General features: G+C 43.1%; 2 long non-coding RNA genes across 30 annotated transcripts in view; both read right to left on the bottom strand.

Annotated features, from left to right (window-relative positions):
* LOC109497105 overlaps positions 1 to 20,100 on the bottom strand; it is a 61,663-nt gene that overhangs the window by 19,262 nt on the left and 22,301 nt on the right. The gene's annotated exons all lie outside the window — the stretch shown is intronic.
* Positions 335 to 18,413, bottom strand: LOC123383356. Of its 27 annotated transcripts, XR_006592989.1 has the most exons (10): positions 17,302 to 18,413; positions 12,033 to 16,977; positions 11,894 to 11,926; positions 10,697 to 11,469; positions 6,895 to 10,012; positions 3,099 to 6,794; positions 2,962 to 2,992; positions 2,624 to 2,688; positions 2,457 to 2,530; positions 335 to 2,037 (listed from the first exon to the last, which is right to left on the bottom strand). It is a non-coding gene; the product is annotated as an uncharacterized LOC123383356 (long non-coding RNA). The 27 variants fall into 27 exon arrangements; XR_006592994.1 differs by having other exon boundaries at positions 335 to 1,525; positions 1,974 to 2,037; positions 2,457 to 2,992; XR_006592978.1 differs by having other exon boundaries at positions 335 to 2,530.

The raw sequence follows: 20,100 nt of genomic DNA, 5'->3' as shown, positions 1-20,100 counted from the left end.
AATACCTGCAACAAGGTCAGGGTAACAGGAAGTATTAAGGGCATCAACATCACTCACCTAGATGTGGGAAGATCGGATAGTCTGTGCTTGTGGTTTAGGCCCAAATGGCTTACCTCCTTTACGCCACGTTAAATACAGCTGACAGGGGCATGGTCAAGGTCTTACGAGGACCCTGAAGGGGTGCCTGGGTGGCACAGTCGGTTAAGCGTCTGACTTCAGCCAGGTCACTATCTCGCGGTCCGTGAGTTCGAGCCCCGCGTCGGGCTCTGGGCTGATGGCTCAGAGCCTGGAGCCTGCTTCCGATTCTGTGTCTCCCTCTCTCTCTGCCCCTTCCCCGTTCATGCTCTGTCTCTGTCTCAAAAATAAATAAAAAACGTTGAAAAGAAAAAAAAAAAGAGGACCCTGAAAAACATGCGAAGTGTTTAGGACACATTACATGGACACCCACCAAAAATTCTCTTGGCCAGGTGTATCATTTTGTAACTCATCAAGTTCACCTGAAGAACTGCCTAAATTGGAGGTTACTCCCTAGTAAGGGTTCCTTCCATTCTTAAAGGGACATCTGCAAAATTTCCATGGTTACCTGCGTATCTATTACCACTAGGAGTATAAAAATACATTACCTCTACAAGAAGACAGTGAATACTCATGCTTACCAGAAATGCTCACTTCACATCAAATGCTTAACTGTCTATGGGCCCCCAGACGACATTTTTGGAAGGCCCTTGGGAACCTTAATTACCTAGGTGTCCGAAAAGAACAAAAAGTCTGTAGTGAGTGTCTGTCTGATCACATCATACCTCTCTTAGCAAAGACCTTAATGGGATACATACAAAAGCAGAACGCATGTGCTGGGGACACATCCTAACCTAGACACTGGAGATGAGATAGTCTACATCATAGAAAGACCTACAGTCTCGCTCACTTGCTTACAAACATTGTCCCAATAACGACCGTTTCTACACTTGCTGTGAGTTCGTGCCTGGGACCTGAGAAAACACGTGCAATGATTGTGTTTAAGAACACAACCTTTTTCTAAATAAAGAAAGAAAGAAAGAAAACGTGTGCTGCCACAACTTCTGCTATTAATCTTGGTCACCTCCGTTAATGGGGAAGCTTCCACACTACCTCGATCTTGGCAGAATTCAAAGTTGACACTGTTAGAGACACCATCGTTTCTTCCGGAGAAATCTCCTGGTCCGTAGTGTTTGGTATCGAATAGTGGGATAACGTGGACACCTGTTTATCCCTCAGTCCCTTCTACGTATAAACATACATGACATCTAAACTCTCAACTACCAAAGGCGACTGCTTACTAGCATCAGTAGGAACGAGATCGTTTCTTACCTGAATACCTATCAAAAATAGTAAGACAAAGGTTAGGAACAGCATCCTCATTTGCCTCAGTATCTGAAGATCACCTGATCTTTAAGCTGCCTATGGCTCATACCATGACTTCCTGTGATCCATGCAAAGTCTCTGGTAATGAAGAGGAGGAGGTTCACTATGATCTCATGAGTGGAACCTGAAAAACACATTGGCAAAATTGTTTATCTACGGACACATATATTCCAAATGGACAAATAACCTACAAATAACCTCCTTCACTTCCATCATGGCCGGATCCGTCAACTTCACTGGATGTTTGCAATATTCAAGGGCTAGCCACATTTACCCTCATTATCTCCTGACTACACATCTCTAAAATACCATGGTTACAATGGTGAGGCAGAATTCCAGGGCAATTACCTGCATAAATGCACATAACTCCATACTCACATAGTTACACATTCATTTTCTGTGCAACAGGACAGCAGGATAACATGATTGTTACAAGTGGCAACATATTATATTGCATGCTTACCTGAACATGTGCTAGGAACTCACATGGTGAAACAGGTTTTGACAATCCAGCATCATTCACCCAGATAGACAAAGATCAGAGGGTCTGTGATGTGCCTGTCCTCACTTACCTGCATACCAGAGATGTCCCCCCTGTTAATGACTTTCGGTTCATCATGGTATCTTGACAAGAACCTAAAAACATTTTGTGAAGTATGTATTAAGGGATAGAGCTTTGTTTTTTTTAAGCTGAAGCTCTCTAAATCTACCTGGATCCTTGGATTAATTCAAGGTCAACACCACTTTCAGAGAACACTATCATTTAACAACGGGACACTTATAACAATCCCATGGTTACTTATTAGGACAGAACATCACGACAATTGTTTGGATACACACAATCCCTCAACACTCACAGAGGTAAACATAATTTTTCGCTTCAATATAAAGTATGAGAAACAATGGTTCCCAGAATTGGTTGGAATCTGTCCTTCATTAATTGAATCCTTGTAAGAAGCGTGTTAACAAGAAGCATTAGAGATACTCATCACCTCTTAACCTCTGTATGTGAAGATCAGATGATCTGTGCTATGGTTTAGGCCCACATCACTTACGTTGGTAACAGCAATGTCCCAGGTTATCATTGGTAAGCTTGCGGTGAGGTCTTGACATGAATCTGAAAAAGGCACTGTGAAAAATGTCTTTGGTTCATGAATCATTCTACCTCTAGACCTCCAAATGCCCTTGGTCATTTGTATCATTTCAACACCATCAACCATACCTGAATACTTGCAAAACTCTGAGGTCAGCCCACAGTAGGAGCCACCTTCTTCTCTTGAAGAATACCTAGAAAATTCCCATTGTTAGCAACAAAGCAATGAACAGTATGATGAATTCCCTCGATGTCTGAAACAAATTCTCTCTAAACGATTCCCTATCAGTCCAAAACACATTCTCTCTAAACGAACAAATTCTCACGCATACTATGATTGTTAGGGACAACTGGATGTCTTAACTGCCTACATGCCTAACGCTAAGTTATGTAAGAGCCTGAATAATATCGTTAGTCACACAGAGCTCTGCAAATAATGTCTAAGTCAATGGCACATCATCTCATACCTGCATAGTAGCGAAGGCCTTAATGGGATACCTGCAAACAAACACGGTAACACAAATGTCAGGGACATCAACCTCACCCACCTTCCTATGGAAGATCACATGGTCTGGATGGTGGGGGAACCCACTTCATCACTTACCAGGTTAAGAGCAAGCTTCCATCAGTGAATACGGTGAGGTTCACTGGGTTTTCTTGACAAGAACCTAAAAACAAACACATAAGAAAAGTCTGTTGAAGTACAAACTGTTCTACCAGAACACCTGCTAATATTCCTTTTTACTTCCATTATTATGGAACACATCAACTCTTCTTTGATGATTCCTTTAATTTGGGTCGACACTTTTATCAGAGAGACCATCATGTTTTATCAGGGCTCCTGCAAGAATACGGTGTTTACAAATTAAACTACTGCATATAAGCCAAAAGCATGTGTAATGTAAGAGCATTCAAAACATCATTAATTACAAACACATCTGAAAATAGGGAGGTCTAATGAGTTAATGTGACATCATCTCATACGTGTGCAACATAAAGACTTTAACAAGATATGAGCAGAGAGAACATGTTAACGCTGTGGTTAGTGTTTGGGACACCCTCCTCAGTTACCTAGACTTCTCAAGAACAGGTGATCTCAACTACACTGTCACATCCACAATACCACTTACCAGGTGACTAGCAGGGTCCCATGAAAGAGCATAACCAGGGTCACTGTAACATGACGGACTACCATAACCTGAAAAAACACAACTGACATGTAAGATATTTCCATCATTAGAGGAATCATCAACACTTTGGACCTTGGTGCAACTAGAACTTCAAGGTCAACTCCACTGTTAGAGAAACCATCATCTCCTGAGTACCCCTACGATTTCAGGCTCATGACTGTGCTGGTAGGAGAACGGACTTGCACACCTGTGTATCCCTCTGTCACCACTAGGGCTAAACACACATTCTATCTAAACTTTAAAAAAAACAAATAAACTTTAAATTACTTACTAACATGCATCCTACCATTTGTTGGGACCGTATCATTTCTTAACCCAATACATGTCAAAACAAAAACGAAGACAAAAGCTTACTAACAACAACTTGGAAAATCCAACCACACTTATCCACTTATCAGATGGCTAGGTTGTTTCCAGGGTGAAGGCCTGCGTGATCACTCACCTGGAAAGGCACAGTCCTAGGTCTGGTCATTATGAGGCTCACTGTGATTTCTCGACAGGACCGGGAAAAACACATTGTGACATCACTCCTCAGCGTCTTGGCTAAGATCGAGTGAAAACCACGTATGATAAACGGGTCCATGTATAACCCCCTCTAGCAGGACATGGGAAGTATCTGTGTACGCTTCCATCACTGTAGGACCCATCAAACCTACTTGGGGTCTTGCAGTACGCCAAGGTCTAGGCCACTGTCAGACGCCATTATGTCTTCATGGCTCACCTACCAAAATACCATGGTAACGCGTGTGACCCACAACTCCATGATTGTTACGTGAATAGCCATGAATCACTAAATATTCACATGGTTAAATGTAATTTCCTCTAAAGCATCAAATGGTGGGATAATACATTGCTAGACTTGGTAACAATACTATCATTTCTCCCAGAATGCTTCACATAACCCACATGGTAAACAAGTTCAAGCAATTAACAAACTTAGCACAAATAGATTCCTGAAGATCAGAGGGTCTGATACAGTGAAGGTACACCTCATCATATACCTGAAGGCCAGAAATGTCCCCGCCTTGATGACCCTTGTCAGGTGCACTGAACTCGTTGACGGACACCTAAAAAACACAATACAACACATGTGTAAAGGGACACAATTTGTTCTACCAGGACACCTGCAATAACCTTGGTCGCTTTCTCCTCATGAGACCCATCAGCTCTATCTGAATGCTTGGCATCCTCCAAGGTCAAAATCATCACCAGTTAGGACAATATGTCTTCGCAGGACACCTGCAACATTTTCACGGTTATGGCTGTGGTTGAGGGCATATGTTAATTACACGGACATGACAATCCCCCAACTCTCACAAGGCTAAGCAAAAGTCTTTTCTAAAATATAACCGGTAAACACTCATGGTTTCTAGAATCAGTAAGGACTATCAAATCGTACCCGAATGCCTGCAAAGAAATCAGGGTCCCAACGCTAAGAGACACCATCGTCACTTACCTAGCTATCTGGAGATCAGACGGCCTGTGCCGGGGTTGAGACCCACATCCTCACCTACCTGCGGACATACCAGCCACGTCTGCCATCTCCTTCCATGTCAGGTGTACAGTGATGTCTTTTCAGGTATCTGTCAAGACATTATGAAATCTACGTTAGAGGAAATGACTTGTGTTAGCCAGTATCTGGAAATAGCCTGGGTACTCCGTCATGATAGGCACACAAACTCCACCTGGTACTTTCAGTAATCAAGGATCAACACTGATGTCAGACAAACTCAGCGTCACTTCACTGGACACCAGCAGAAAGCCCATGGGGAGGACTGTGGGGAAGACACGGTCGTAAATAGTTGCATATGTGTTACCCCTCAACGCTCACAGGGTCAAACAAATTTTGTCTCCAATACAAAGTGAATGGACCTAATGACTTACTATCACATCATCTCGAATCGGTAAAGGACTAGCCACGAAGTCAATCGGAAACTTTCAAAAAAGCACGGTACACTGGGCTAGAGACACTAACCTCACTCACCTCGAGAGCTGAGGATCAGATACGTGTATTGGGATAACACACTTTATCACATACCTGGTTACCAGCAAGTTCCCATTGATGACGACGGTCTGGGTCACTGTGATGTCAGGACCGCTAGAATCTTGAGACAAATACTCAACAAGCCTGTGGCAGGATACAACTTGTTTACCTGCAAAAAAACAGTATATTTGCAAATAACCTTGGTCACTTGGGGGAAGCATAACACAACACGGGTCTTGGCCGACCACTGTTAGACACACTAACATCTCCTTCTAGCAGCACTTGTAGAAATCTCATGGTCAATGCTTGTTGCGCAAGAGGAGAAGTTCTCTGGACCTACACATCCCTTTACCACTACCGAGATTAAATACACATTAGATCTAAATTTTAACGAATAAATACCTAAGGGCTCATACTTACCAGCACTGGTTGGGACAGTATCAGGTCTGAACTGAATACCTGCATAGACACATGGTAACAGAACAGTTAGGAACACCATCTGCCCTCACCTACATATCTGAAAATCAACGTACTGGGTGCTTAAGCCCCTACCATCACGTACCTGAATAGAAGCAAAGTCCCATCAACGACCATCTTGAAATTTACCATGACCACTCGATGGTAATTGAAAAAACACTTTGTGAACAATGCATCTACGGACACTCCTCTTCTACTAGGACACGGCACATCATCTTGTTCATTGCCCTCACTGCTGGACCCATCAACTCTTCCTGGATTGGTACAGTCCTTCAAGGTCTATGCCAACCATAGACACACCTTCACCCGTTCCCTGCTCACCTTCAGTAACACCAAGGGTATTCCCGTAGCACACAATTCCGTGATTATGGCTATTCACATCCAAATTCACCTCACTCTCAAATAAGTGAACATAAATTTTCTCTGAAGTAGAGAACACTAGAATAGCATGATTGCTGTAATTGGTAAAACACTGTCATTTCTTACCTGATTATCTGGAAAAAACCAGAAGACATGGCAAGCGAGTTTAGTCCATCAATAACACGCACCTAGATATGAGAAGATCAGATGGTTTGAAATGGTGAAGGAGAACATCATGTCCCCAGAGGGTCACCAGTCTGAAGTTCACCATAATCTCTTGACAGGAAACCTGGAAAACACAGTACCGTACATGTGTAAAAGGACACGGCTTGTTCTACCAGGGCACCTATGAATAAATTGGGTCATTTGCATCCTTATGGAAGCATTACCTCTGCTTGAATAGCTGTAGGACTCCAAGGTCAAGACCTTTGTCAGGTAATACAACTTTTACGGAGCACCTGCAAAATTTCCACCATCACTCCTGTGGTTGAGACATAATGACAAACACCTGATGTGTGCAATCCCTCATTAGAATTAAAGAAGAATTTTCTCTAAACACCGAAAACTCATGGTTTCAAGCATTAGTAAGGAAACTGTCACTTCCTACCGGATACCTACAGAAAATCAAGGTAACGGCAAGTGTTAGGGACCCCACCAGCACTTACCTAGCTATCTGCAGATCAGGTGGTCTGTCTGTGCTGTGGCTTAGGCCCACGTCATCAGTATTGTGACATCAGCAATGTCTCATGTTAGCTACCACTGATAGGCTAATTGTAATGTATCCATACGAGTCTGAGCAAAAACACTGTAGAAAATATTTTTGCATGGGTCTCATTCGACCTCTACACCTACAAATTCCCTCGGTCACTCTATCATCTCACGACCCGTCCAACTGCATAGAGACTTGCAGAACTCCCCGGATGAATCCCCAGGAAGACACCACTTCCTCACTTCAAGGTATATTGCAATAATTCCATAGTCAATCAAGTACTGAAGGACAATATGATAAATCACCTGGATACCTGCAAATCTACCCCGAGTATGGTAGTTACCTCTTTCTAAACAGGAATACAAAAAAATTGTATGCTACCCTTAGCATTCGGGACAAATTAAACTCTTACCTCAATACGTGCCCAAAACAAGGTAAACAGAAGAGACTTGAAATCATCAATTTATGTAGATCTCTGAATACAGAAATGACCTTAGGGGTACCTGCCCAGCTCAGTCGGTGGATCAGGCGACCCTTCCTCTTGGAGTTGTGACTTCGAGCCCCAGGCTGGGCGTACAGATTACTTAAAAATAAAACCGTAAAACACAGGTCTTTAACCAGTTAATATCACATCATCTCATACCTCCATACTAGCAGAGATCTTAACCTGATACCCACAAAAATTAAAAAAAACAAAACACATTACCGCCCATGTTAGGGACATCACCCTCACTTACCTAGATAATGAAGTTCAGAGGACTTCATTATAGAAGGACTCACTTTAACACTTACCTGCTTAGCAGCAAGGGTGTGTGAACCATTTTCCGTTCACTCTGTTTCCTTCACAGCCACCTGAGGAAACAAACTGAAATGTGTTTCAGACACAAGGTGGTCTCTCAAGACTCCTGCACCTGAACTTGTTCCCTTCCATTGTTAGGCAACACCTCAACTCCACTGGCGCACTTGCACTAATTCAAGATCAACACTGTTGTCAGGAGAGACTAACATTACTTGACTGGATACCTGGAAAAATCCTATGGTTTCTACAGTGGTGAGACTCCACCACAATTGCCTAGGCAGGATCAATTTCTCAATACCTACAGGATTGACCATAAATTTTTTCTGAAATGTGAAAAATAGAAACCCATGGCTATTAGAAATGCTAGGGACTCTGTCGTTTCTTATTTTTCTAAGTGTATTTATTTTGAGTGAGTGAGGAGAGAGAGAGAGAGAGAGAGAGAGAGAGAGAGAGAGAGAAAGGGAGAAAGGGAGAAAGGGAGAAAGGGAGAAAAGGAAAGTGAGAATCCCAAGCAGGCTCTGTGTTGTCAGCCCCGAGCCCGATGCGGAGTTGATCTCATGCATCGGGAGATCAGGACCTGAACTGAGATCAAGAAGGGATGCCTAAAAGACTGAGCCACCCAGGCGCCCCCGGACTCTGCCATTTCTTACCTGGACACCTGCAATATGTCACGGTGAAAAGACGTATTAAGGACATAAGCATCACTCACCTAGAGGTGCGACGATCACATGGTCTGTGCTTGTGGTTTGGGTCCAAATCACTTACCTCGTTACCTGCGATGTGCCTCTTTAACTGCCACTGACAGGCCTGGTCTTAACAGGAACCTGAAAAACACGCTGTGCAAAGTGTTCGGTACACATCCCATTCCGCCTGGACGCCCACAAAATTCCCTTGGACGGTCCCATCATTTCGTAACTCATCAGGTTCACCTGAATAACTGCAGAAATCTAATGTGTAACCCTGGTAAGAGATACCTTCCCTTAAAGGGACACCTGCAAACATTCCATGGTTACTTCTCTATCTGTTACCACTACAAGTATACAAAATACATTCTCTCTGAATCAGAAGACAGTTAATCCTCAGGCTAACAAGAATTGCTCAAGACTCATCAATTTCTTAGCGGTATACGTGCCCCCAAACCAGGTTTTTCGAAGAGTTTTGGAAATCTTATTGATTACCTAGAGGGCTGAAAGCAACAACAAGTCTCTTGTGAGCGTATGTCCCATCACATCATGCCTCTAGTAGCAAAGAACTTAACAGAACACCTGCAAATAAAACAGACACATGTGTGGGGGACACATCCTTACCCAGATACTGAAGAACAGAGTCCACATCGTAGTAACACCTCCTTTATCACTTACCTGCTTTCTAACAACGTCCCCCAAATGACCATTGCTCCATTTGCTGTGAACTCTTGCCTGGAACCTGAGAAAACAGACGCAACAATTGTGTTTCAGAACACAACCTGTTCAACAACAACAACAACAAACCAATAAAAACAAAAAACAAATAAAAAACAGAAAGAAAGAAAACAACGTGTGCTGCCATGACTCCTGCTATTAATCTTGGTCACCTCCGTTAATGGGGAAGCTTCAACACTACCTCGACCTTGGTAGAATTCAAAGTTGACACTGTTAGACACACCATCGTTTCTTCTGGACAAATCTCTTGGTCCGTAGCGTTTGGTATCGAATAGTGGGATAACGTGGACACCTGTTTATCCCTCAGTCCCTTCTACGTATAAACATGCACGACATCTAAACTCTCAACTACCAAAGGCGACTGCTTACTAGCATCAGTAGGAACGAGACAGTTTCTTACCTGAATACCTATCAAAAATACTCAGAGAAAGGTTAGGAACAGCATCCTCATTTGCCTCAGTATCTGAAGATCACCTGATCTTTAAGGTGCCTATGGCTCATACCATGACTTCCTGTGATCCATGCAAAGTCTGTGGTAATGAACATGAAGAGGTTCACTATGATCTCATGAGCGGAACCTGAAAAACACAATGCGACAAATGTTTATCTGTGGACACACATCTTGCATATGGACACCTGAAAATAACCTCCTTCACTTCCATCATGGCTCCATCAACCTAAATGGATTTTTCTTTTTTTCTTTTTTTTTTAATTCTTTTTTCTTTAACGTTTATTTATTTTTGAGACAGAGACAGAGCATGAACGGGGGAGGGGCAGAGAGAGAGGGAGACACAGAATCGGAAGCAGGCTCCAGGCTCTGGGCCATCAGCCCAGAGCCCGACGCGGGGCTCGAACTCCCGGACCGCGAGATTGTGACCTGGCTGAAGTCGGACGCTTAACCGACTGTGCCACCCAGGCGCCCCATAAATGGATTTTTCAATATTCAAGGGCTAGCCACATTTAGCCTCATCATCTCCTGACTACACATCTCTAAAATACCATGGTTACAATGGTGAAGCAGAATTCCAGGGTAATTACCTGGAGAAATGCACACAACTCCTTACTCACACAGTTAAACATACATTTTCTGTGCAAGAGGACAGCAGGTAACATGGTTGTTACAACTGGCAACATATTTTGATTGCTTGTTTACCTGATCACCTGCCAGGAACTCACATGGTAAAACGGTTTTAGACATTCCAGCATCATTCACCCAGATACAGAAAGATCAGATGGTCTGTGATGTGCCTGTCCACACTCACCTGCATACCAGAGATGTCCCCTCGTTAATGACTTCTGGCTCACCATGGCGTCTTGACAAGAACCTGAAAAACATTTTGTGAAGTATGTTACTAAGGGATACAACTTTTTTTTTTAAACCATAACATCTGGAAATAACCATGGACACTCTATGATTAAGGTCAACACCATTGTCAGATAATATCACAATTTAATAACAGGACCCTTATAAAAATCCTATGGTTACTTACTGGCAACAGAACATCCTGACACTTGTTTGGATACCCATGATCCCTCAACACTCACAGGGGTAAACGTAAGTTTTCTCTTCGATATACAGTGTGCAAAACAATGGTTCCCAGATGTGGTTTGGAATCTATCCTTTTTTTCTTTTTCTTTTTTTTTTGAAAGAGAGACAGAAAGAGACAGAGCATGAGTGGAGAAGGGGCAGAGAGAGGGAGACACAAAATCTGAAGCAGGTCTAGGCCCTGAGCTGTCAGCACAGAGCCTGACTGGGGCTTGAACCCATGAACCATCAGATCATGACCTGTGTCAATGTCGACACTTCACCAACGGAGCCACCCAGGGCCTGCTGGAATCTATCCTTTATTAAGTGAATACTTGTAGGAAGGATGCTGACAAGAAATGTAAGGGATACCCGTCACCTCTTACCTCTGTCTATGAAGATCAGATGATCTGTGCAATGGTTTAGGCCCACATCGTCACATACCTTGATAACGACAATGTCCCATGTTAAGTTATCATTAGGAAGCTCAGGGTGAGGGCTTGACTTCGTCTGAAAAACACATTGTGAAAGAAGTGTTTGGTCCAGGAATCATTCTATCTGTATACCTCGAAATTCCCTTGGTCATTTGTAGCATGTCAAGACCACCGACACCTGAATGCTTGCAAAACTCTGAGGTCAGCCCCCAGTAGGAGCCATCTTCCTCTCTTGAAGGAATACCTGCAAAATTCCCATTGTTCGTAACACAACGATGAACAATACAGTGAATTCCCTGCATGTCTGAAAGTCCCACTATCAGTCCAAAACACATTCTGTCTAAACAAGAAGAAATTCTCAGGCATACTACGATTGTTAGGGACAAGTGAATTTCCTAACTGCCTACATGCCTAACATGAGGCTACTATAAGAGCCTGCACAATATTATTGTTCACACCCAGTTCTGAAAATAATGTCTCAATGTCACATCACCTCATACCTGTATAACACAGCAAAAGCCTTAACGGGATACCTGCAAACAAACATGGTAACACAAATGTCAGGGACATCACCCTCACCGACCTTCCAATGGAAGATCACGTGGTCTGGATGGTGGTGGAACCCGCTTTATCACTTACCAGGTTAAGAGCAAGCTTCCATCAGTGAATACTGTGAGGTTCACTGGGTTTTCTTGACAAGAATCTGAAGAAACACATAGGAAAAATATGTTTAAGCACACAACTTGTTCCACCACAACACCTGCTAATAATCCTTTTCACTTCCATTATTATGGAACACATCAACTCTACTTTGATGCTTCCATTAATTTGGGTCAACACTTTGGTCAGAGAGACCATCATGTTGTATGCAACATGCATACAACAATACGGTGTTGACTACTCTCATGGAAACTCCTTGACAACAATAGATACATTTGAATGTCAACACTCACCGATTAAGTATAAGTTGTGTACAAAATGTAGCAAGTGTAGAGTCATGGTCACTGGACTTGGTAGAGACTCCATCATTTCTTACCTGAATACCAGCAACCAAATCATAGTAACAAAAGTGTTAAGGGCACAATCACTAACCTACATATTAGGATCGGATGGTCTGTGCTGTGGTTAGGACCACACCATCACTTACCTAGATACTTCTGTATGCCTCATTCAATATGGGGAGCCTATCAATCAGGAATATGTTCAGTATATGCCTGATTCTACCTGATCTCCTGCAGATTCCATTGGTCAAGGGCACCATTTTGAGATTGATCACCACAAGCTGGATACTTGTGGAAGTACAAGACTAAATTCTGGTAAGAAATACCTTCTTCTCTCACAGAGATACCTATACCCATGTTCAATACTGTGAAGATGGACAGTAACATAGATCACCTGGATACCTGCCTATTCTTTTTTCAAATAGAGTTGAAAAACACATTCCCTCAAGAAGGATATATCGAGGGGCGCCTGGGTGGCACAGTCAGTTAAGCGTCCGACTTCAGCCAGGTCACGATCTCGCGGTCCGGGAGTTCGAGCCCCGCGTCAGGCTCTGGGCTGATGGCTCAGAGCCTGGAGCCTGTTTCCGATTCTGTGTCTCCCTCTCTCTCTGCCCCTCCCCCGTTCATGCTCTGTCTCTCTCTGTCCCAAAAATAAATAAAAGTTGAAAGAAGGATATATCAAAATAGTCTGTATTCCAAATATTGTTACGGAGAAATTAATTTCACTGCATACAAGCCAGAACCATGGGTAATGTAAGAGTATTCAAATCATTAATTAGATACATACCTGAAAAAATGGTGTTCTAATGAGTTAATGTGATAATGGGACATCATCTGATTCCCATGCAACAGCAAAGACTTTAACATGATTTCTTCGGAAAAGAAAACATATCAACGCTGTGGTCAGTGTTTGGGACGCCATCCTCACCTACCTAGAATTCTTAAGAACAGCTGATCTCAACTATAGTGTCACATCCACAATACCACTTACCAGGTTACTAGCAGGGTCCCATGAAAGAGCATAACCAGGGTCACTGTAACATGACGGACTACCATAACCTGAAAAAACACAACTGACATGTAAGATATTTCCATCATTAGAGGAATCATCAACACTTTGGACCTTGGCGGAACTAGAGCTTCAAGGTCAACTCCATTGTTAGAGAAACCATTATCACCTGAGTACCTATAAAATTTCAGGCTCATACTGTGCTGTGGCCGTGGGAATTGCACACCTGTGTATCCCTCTGTCACCACTAGGGCTAAACACACATTCTATCTAAACTTTAAAATACTCACTAGCATGCATCCTACCATTTGTGGGGAGCGTGTCATTCCTTACCCAAATACCTGTCAAAAAAAAGAAAACAAAGACAAAAGCATACTAACAACAACTTGGGAAATCCATCCACACTTATCCACTTACCAGATGGCTAGGTTGTTTCCAGGGTGAAGGCCCGCGTGATTACTCACCTGGAAAGGCACAGTCCTAGGTCTGGTCAGTATGAGGCTCACTGTGATTTCTGGACAGGACCGGGAAAAACACATTGTGACATCACTCCTCAGCGTCTTGGCTAAGATCGAGTGAAAACCACGTATGATAAACGGGTCCATGAATGACCCCCTCTACTAGGACATGGGAAGTATCTGTGTATGCTTCCATCACTGTAGGACCCATCAAACCCACCTGGGGTCTTGCAGTACGCCGAGGTCTAGGCCACTGTCAGACGCCATTATGCCTTCATCGCTCACCTACCAAAATACCATGGTAACGCCTGTGACCCGCAACTCCATGATTGTTACGTGAATAGCCATGAATCACTAAATATTCACATGGTTAAATGTAATTTCCTCTAAAGCATCAAATGTTGGGATAATATGTTTGCTAGACTTGGTAACAATACTATCATTTCTCCCAGAATGCTTCACATAACCCACATGGTAAACAAGTTCAAGCAATTAACAAAACTTAGCACAAAGAGATTCACGAACATCAGAGGGTCTGATACAGTGCAGGTACACCTCATCATATACCTGAAGGCCAGAAATGTCCCCGCCTTGATGACCCTTGTCAGGTGCATTGAACTCGTTGACGGGCACCTAAAAAACACAATACAACACATGTGTAAAGGGACACAATTTGTTCTACCAGGACACCTGCAATAACCTTGGTCGCTTTCTCCTCATGAGACCCATCAGCTCTATCTGAATGCTTGGCATCCTCCAAGGTCAAAATCATCACCAGTTAGGATAATATGTCTTCACAGGACACCTGCAACATTTTCACGGTTATGGCTGTGGTTGAGGGTATATGTTAATTCCATGGATATGGCAATCTCCCAACACTCACAAGGCTAAGCAAAAGTCTTTTCTAAAACATAACCGGTAAACACTCATGGTTTCTAGGATCAGTAAGGACTATCAAATCATACCTGAATACCTGCAAAGAAATCAGGGTCCCAACGCTAAGAGACACCATCGTCACTTACCTAGCTATCTGGAGATCAGACGGCCTGTGCCGGGGTTGAGACCCACATCCTCACCTACCTGCGGACATATCAGCCATGTCTGCCATCTCCTTCCATGTCAGGCGTACAGTGATGTCTTTTCAGGTTTCTGTCAAGACATTATGAAATCTACGTGAAAGGAAACGACTTGTGTTAGCCAGTATCTGGAAATAGCCTGGGTACTCCGTGATGATAGGCACACAAACTCCACCTGGTACTTTCAGTAATCAAGGATCAACACTGATGTCAGACAAACTCAGTGTCACTTCACTGGCCACCAGCAGAAAGCCCATGGGGAGGACTGTGGGGAAGACACGGTCGTAAATACTTCCATATGTGTTATCCCTCAATGCTCACAGGGTCAAACAAACTGTGTCTCCAATACAAAGCGAATGTACCTAATGACTTACACTTACATCATCTCGAATCGGTAAAGAACTAGCAAAGAAGTCAATAGGAAACGTTCAAAAAAGCACGGTACACTGTGCTAGAAACACTAACCTCACTCACCTGGAGAGTTGAGCATCAGATATGTCTATTATGATAACCCACTTTATCACATACCTGGTTACCAGCAAGTTCCCATTGATGACGACGGTCTGGGTCACTGTGATGTCAGGACTGCTAGAATCTTGACACAAACACTCAACAAGCCTGTGGCAGGATACAACTTGTTTGCCTGCCAAAAAATAAAAATAAACAAAATTAAATAAATAAATAGCCTTTTTTCCCAATAATCTGGGTCACTTCCATCATTAGGGAAAACATAACACGATATGGATTTTGCCCAACTTGAATGTCAACACCATTGTTAGACACACTAACATCTCTTCTAGCAGTACTTCTAGAAATCTCATGGTCACTATTGCTGGCTAAAAGTCCCCTGGAAATGCATATTCCGTTATCACCACTGAAGTTAAATACACATTAGATCTCAATTTAAAAACAGAAATAAGGGCTCATACTTACTAGCACTGGTTGGAACATTATCATTTCTGAACCGAACACCTGCATAGACACATGGTAACAGAACAGTTAGGAACACCACCTACCCTTGCCTAAATATCTGAAAATCCATTTGTAGGGTGCTTAAGGCCCATATCACCACTTACTTGAACAGATGCAAAGTCTAATCAATGACCATCTTGAAATTTACCATGACCTCTCGATGGTAATTTAAAAACCACTTTGCGAACGATGCGTCTATGGACACTCCTCTTCTACTAGGCCACGGCACATCATCTTGTTCATTGCCCTCACTGCAGGACCCTTCCGCTCTTCCCGCATTGCTGCAGTCCTTCAAGGTCTATGCCAAAGAGAGCCACACCTTCACCACTCTCCTGCTCACCTGCACAATACCAAGGGTACTACCCCATCACACAACTCCATGATTATGGCTATTCACGTCAGAATTCACCTATCACTCACAGAAGTAAACATAGTCTTTCTCTGAAATAGGAAACACTAAAATTGCACGAGAGCAGTAATTGGCAAAATGCTGTCATTTCTTACCTGATTATCGAAAACACACACGTGCACACACACACACACACACACATACACGCATAAACACACACACACACACACACACACACGGTAAGGAAGTTTAGGCCATCAATCACACATATATCGATATGAGAAGATCAGATCATTTGAAACAGTGGAGGTGAACATCATCACTTGTCTGGGGAACAGAAATGTCCCCAGAGAATCACTAGCGGGACGTTCATCATGATCTCGACAGGAAACCTGGAAAACACAGTATGATACATGGGTGAAAGGACACAGCTTGTTCTAGCAGGGCACCTATACATGAGCTCAGTCATTTCCATCATTATGAAAGCATTACCTCTGCTTGAATAGCTGTAGTACTCCAAGGTCAAGATCACTTTCAAGGAATACAACTTCTACAGAGCACCTGCAAAGTTTCCATGATCACTACCGTGGTTGAGACATAACAACAAACACCTGATACGTGCAATCCCACATCATTCAGAGTTAAACAAGAATTTTGTCTAAACGCTGAAAACTCATGGTGTCGAGTAGTAAGGAATCTGTCATTTCCTGCCGGAATACCTGCAAGGAAATCAAGGTATCAACAAGGGTTTGCTCCCTCCCCCCCCCTCCTCTCTTTCCTCCCTCCCTCCTCCCCTCCCTCTTGCTTTCCCTCTCTCTTCCTCTCGAGAGGAAGAGCTCTCTCTTCTCTCTCTCTCCTCCCCCCACCCCTCTCTCTTTCTCCTAGTGAGAGCACTCTCTTCCCCTCTCTCTCCTCTCTCTCTCTCTCTCCTCCCCCCTCCCCACCCTCACAAGCTAAAACTCATAAACTGTGTCTTTCTCTCTCTCTCTCTCTCTCTCTCTCTCTCTCTCTCTCTCTCTCTCAGGGACACCATCAGCACTTACCTAGCTTTCTGAAGAGCAGATGGTCAGTGCTGTGGCTTAGGCCTACATCATCTCTACTGTGACATCAGCAGTGTCTCTGTTACCTATCATTGCCGGGGTCACTGTGATTCATTGACACCAGTCTCAAAAAAAAAAAAAACACAAAAAATACCAGTGGAGAAAATATTTCTGGTGTATGTCTCATTCTAAGTCTACACCTGCAAATCCCTTGGCCCCTGTATCATTTCAGGACCCATCGACACTACACGGATACTTGGAGAACTCCAAGGTCAATCCTTAGGAAGACACACCTTCCTCTCTTCACATTACTTATAATGATTCCATAGTCAATAAAGTACTGCAGGACAATATGTTAAATTTGCTGGATATCTGCAAATCCGTCTACCACTAGTATGTTAAGTACATATTTTTAAACAGGAATACAAAAAAATCCTATTACCATGAATATCATTAGGGACCATTTAAAGTCTTAACTGAATACATGCCCAAATCGAAATAAACATAAGACACTTGAGATCATAAATCATGTATATATCTCAATATAGAAGTGTCTTCAGGGACACCTGCCTGGCTCAGTCGGTTGAGCACGGGACTCTTGATCTTAGAGTTGTGAACTCGAGCTCCATGCTGGGGGTAGAAATTACTGAAAAATAAAACTGTAAAACAAAGGTCTTTAATCATTTAATACCACATCACGTCATACGTGCACACTAGCAAAGATTTTAATCTGATACTCATAAAGTTTTCAAAAGAGAAACACATTAACACCAATGTTGGGCACATCTTCCTCACTTGAACATGAACATGTTCCCTTCCATCATTAGGCAACACCTCACCTCCACTGGCGCACTTGCACTAATTCAAGGTCAACACTATGGTCAGCAGAGACTAACATTACTTGACTGGATACCTGGGAAAATCCTATGGTTTCTACAGTGGTGAGGCTCCACCACAACTGCCTAGACAGGATCAACTTCTCAATTCCTACGGGATTAAGCACACATTTTTTCCAAAGTGTGCAAAGTAGAAACTGATGGTTATTAGCATTCGTAAGGACTCTGTTTTTTCTTGGTTGCTTTTAGTTTTATTTTTTGAGAGAGAGAGAGAGAGAGAGAGAGAAAGAGAGAGAGAGAGAGAGAGAGACGCAGATAGAAAGAGGCAAAGAGAAAGAGAGAATCCAAGGCAGGCTCTGCACTGTCAGCACAGAGCCTGATGTGGGGTTCAATCTCCTAAATCGTGAGATCATGACCTGAGCTGAGACCAAGAGGGGACGCTGACCTGACTGAGCCACCCAGGCGCCCCAGACTCTGTCATTTCTTACCCGAATACCTGCAACAAGGTCAGGGTAACAGGAAGTATGAAGGGCATCAACATCACTCACCTAGATGTGGGAAGATCGGATGGTCTGTGCTTGTGGTTTAGGCCCAAATCACTTACCTCCTTTATGCCACGTTAAATACCGCTGACAGGGGCATGGTCAAGGTCTTAAGACGACCCTGAAAAGGACCCTGAAGGAAGGGATCCTTCCATTCTTAAAGGGACATCTGCAAAATTTCCATGGTTACCGGCGTATCTGTTACCATTAGGAGTATAAAAATACATTACCTCTACAAGAAGACAGTGAATACTCATGCTTACCAGAAATGCTCAGTTCACATCAAATGCTTAACTGTCTATGGGCCCCCAGACGACATTTTTGGAACGCTCTTGGGAACCTTAATTACCTAGGTGTCCGAAAAGAACAAAAAGTCGGTAGTGAGTGTCCGTCTGATCACATCACACCTCTCTTAGCAAAGACCTTAACGGGATACATTCAAAAGCGGAACGCATGTGCTGGGGACACATCCTAACCTAGACGCTGGAGATGAGATAGTCTACATCATAGAAAGACCTACAGTCTCGCTCACTTGCTTACAAACATTGTCCCAATAATGACCGTTTCTACACTTGCTGTGAGTTCGTGCCTGGGACCTGAGAAAACACGTGCAATGACTGTGTTTAAGAACACAACCTTTTTCCAAAAAAAGAAAGATAGAAAGAAAACGTGTGCTGCCACGACTCCTGCTATTAATCTTGGTCACCTCCGTTAATGGGGAAGCTTCCACACTACCTCGATCTTGGCAGAATTCAAAGTTGACACTGTTAGAGACACCATCGTTTCTTCCGGAGAAATCTCCTGGTCCGTAGTGTTTGGTATCGAATAGTGGGATAACGTGGACACCTGTTTATCCCTCAGTCCCTTCTACGTATAAACATACATGACATCTAAACTCTCAACTACCAAAGGCGAAGGCTTACTAGCATCAGTAGGAACGAGATCGTTTCTTACCTGAATACCTATCGAAAATAGTAAGACAAAGGTTAGGAACAGCATCCTCATTTGCCTCAGTATCTGAAGACCACCTGATCTTTAAGCTGCCTATGGCTCATACCATGACTTCCTGTGATCCATGCAAAGTCTCTGGTAATGAAGAGGAGGAGGTTCACTATGATCTCATGAGTGGAACCTGAAAAACACATTGGCAAAATTGTTTATCTATGGACACACATATTCCAAATGGACAAATAACCTACAAATAACCTCCTTCACTTCCATCATGGCCGGATCCGTCAACTTCACTGGATGTTTGCAATATTCAAGGGCTAGCCACATTTAGCCTCATCATCTCCTGACTACACATCTCTAAAATACCATGGTTACAATGGTGAGGCAGAATTCCAGGGCAATTACCTGCATAAATGCACATAACTCCATACTCACATAGTTACACATTCATTTTCTGTGCAACTGGACAGCAG

Source organism: Felis catus, chromosome X (assembly GCF_018350175.1).
Source record: "Felis catus isolate Fca126 chromosome X, F.catus_Fca126_mat1.0, whole genome shotgun sequence".
Lineage (NCBI taxonomy): Eukaryota > Metazoa > Chordata > Mammalia > Carnivora > Felidae > Felis > Felis catus.
This window is presented reverse-complemented; position numbering and strand designations above follow the sequence as displayed.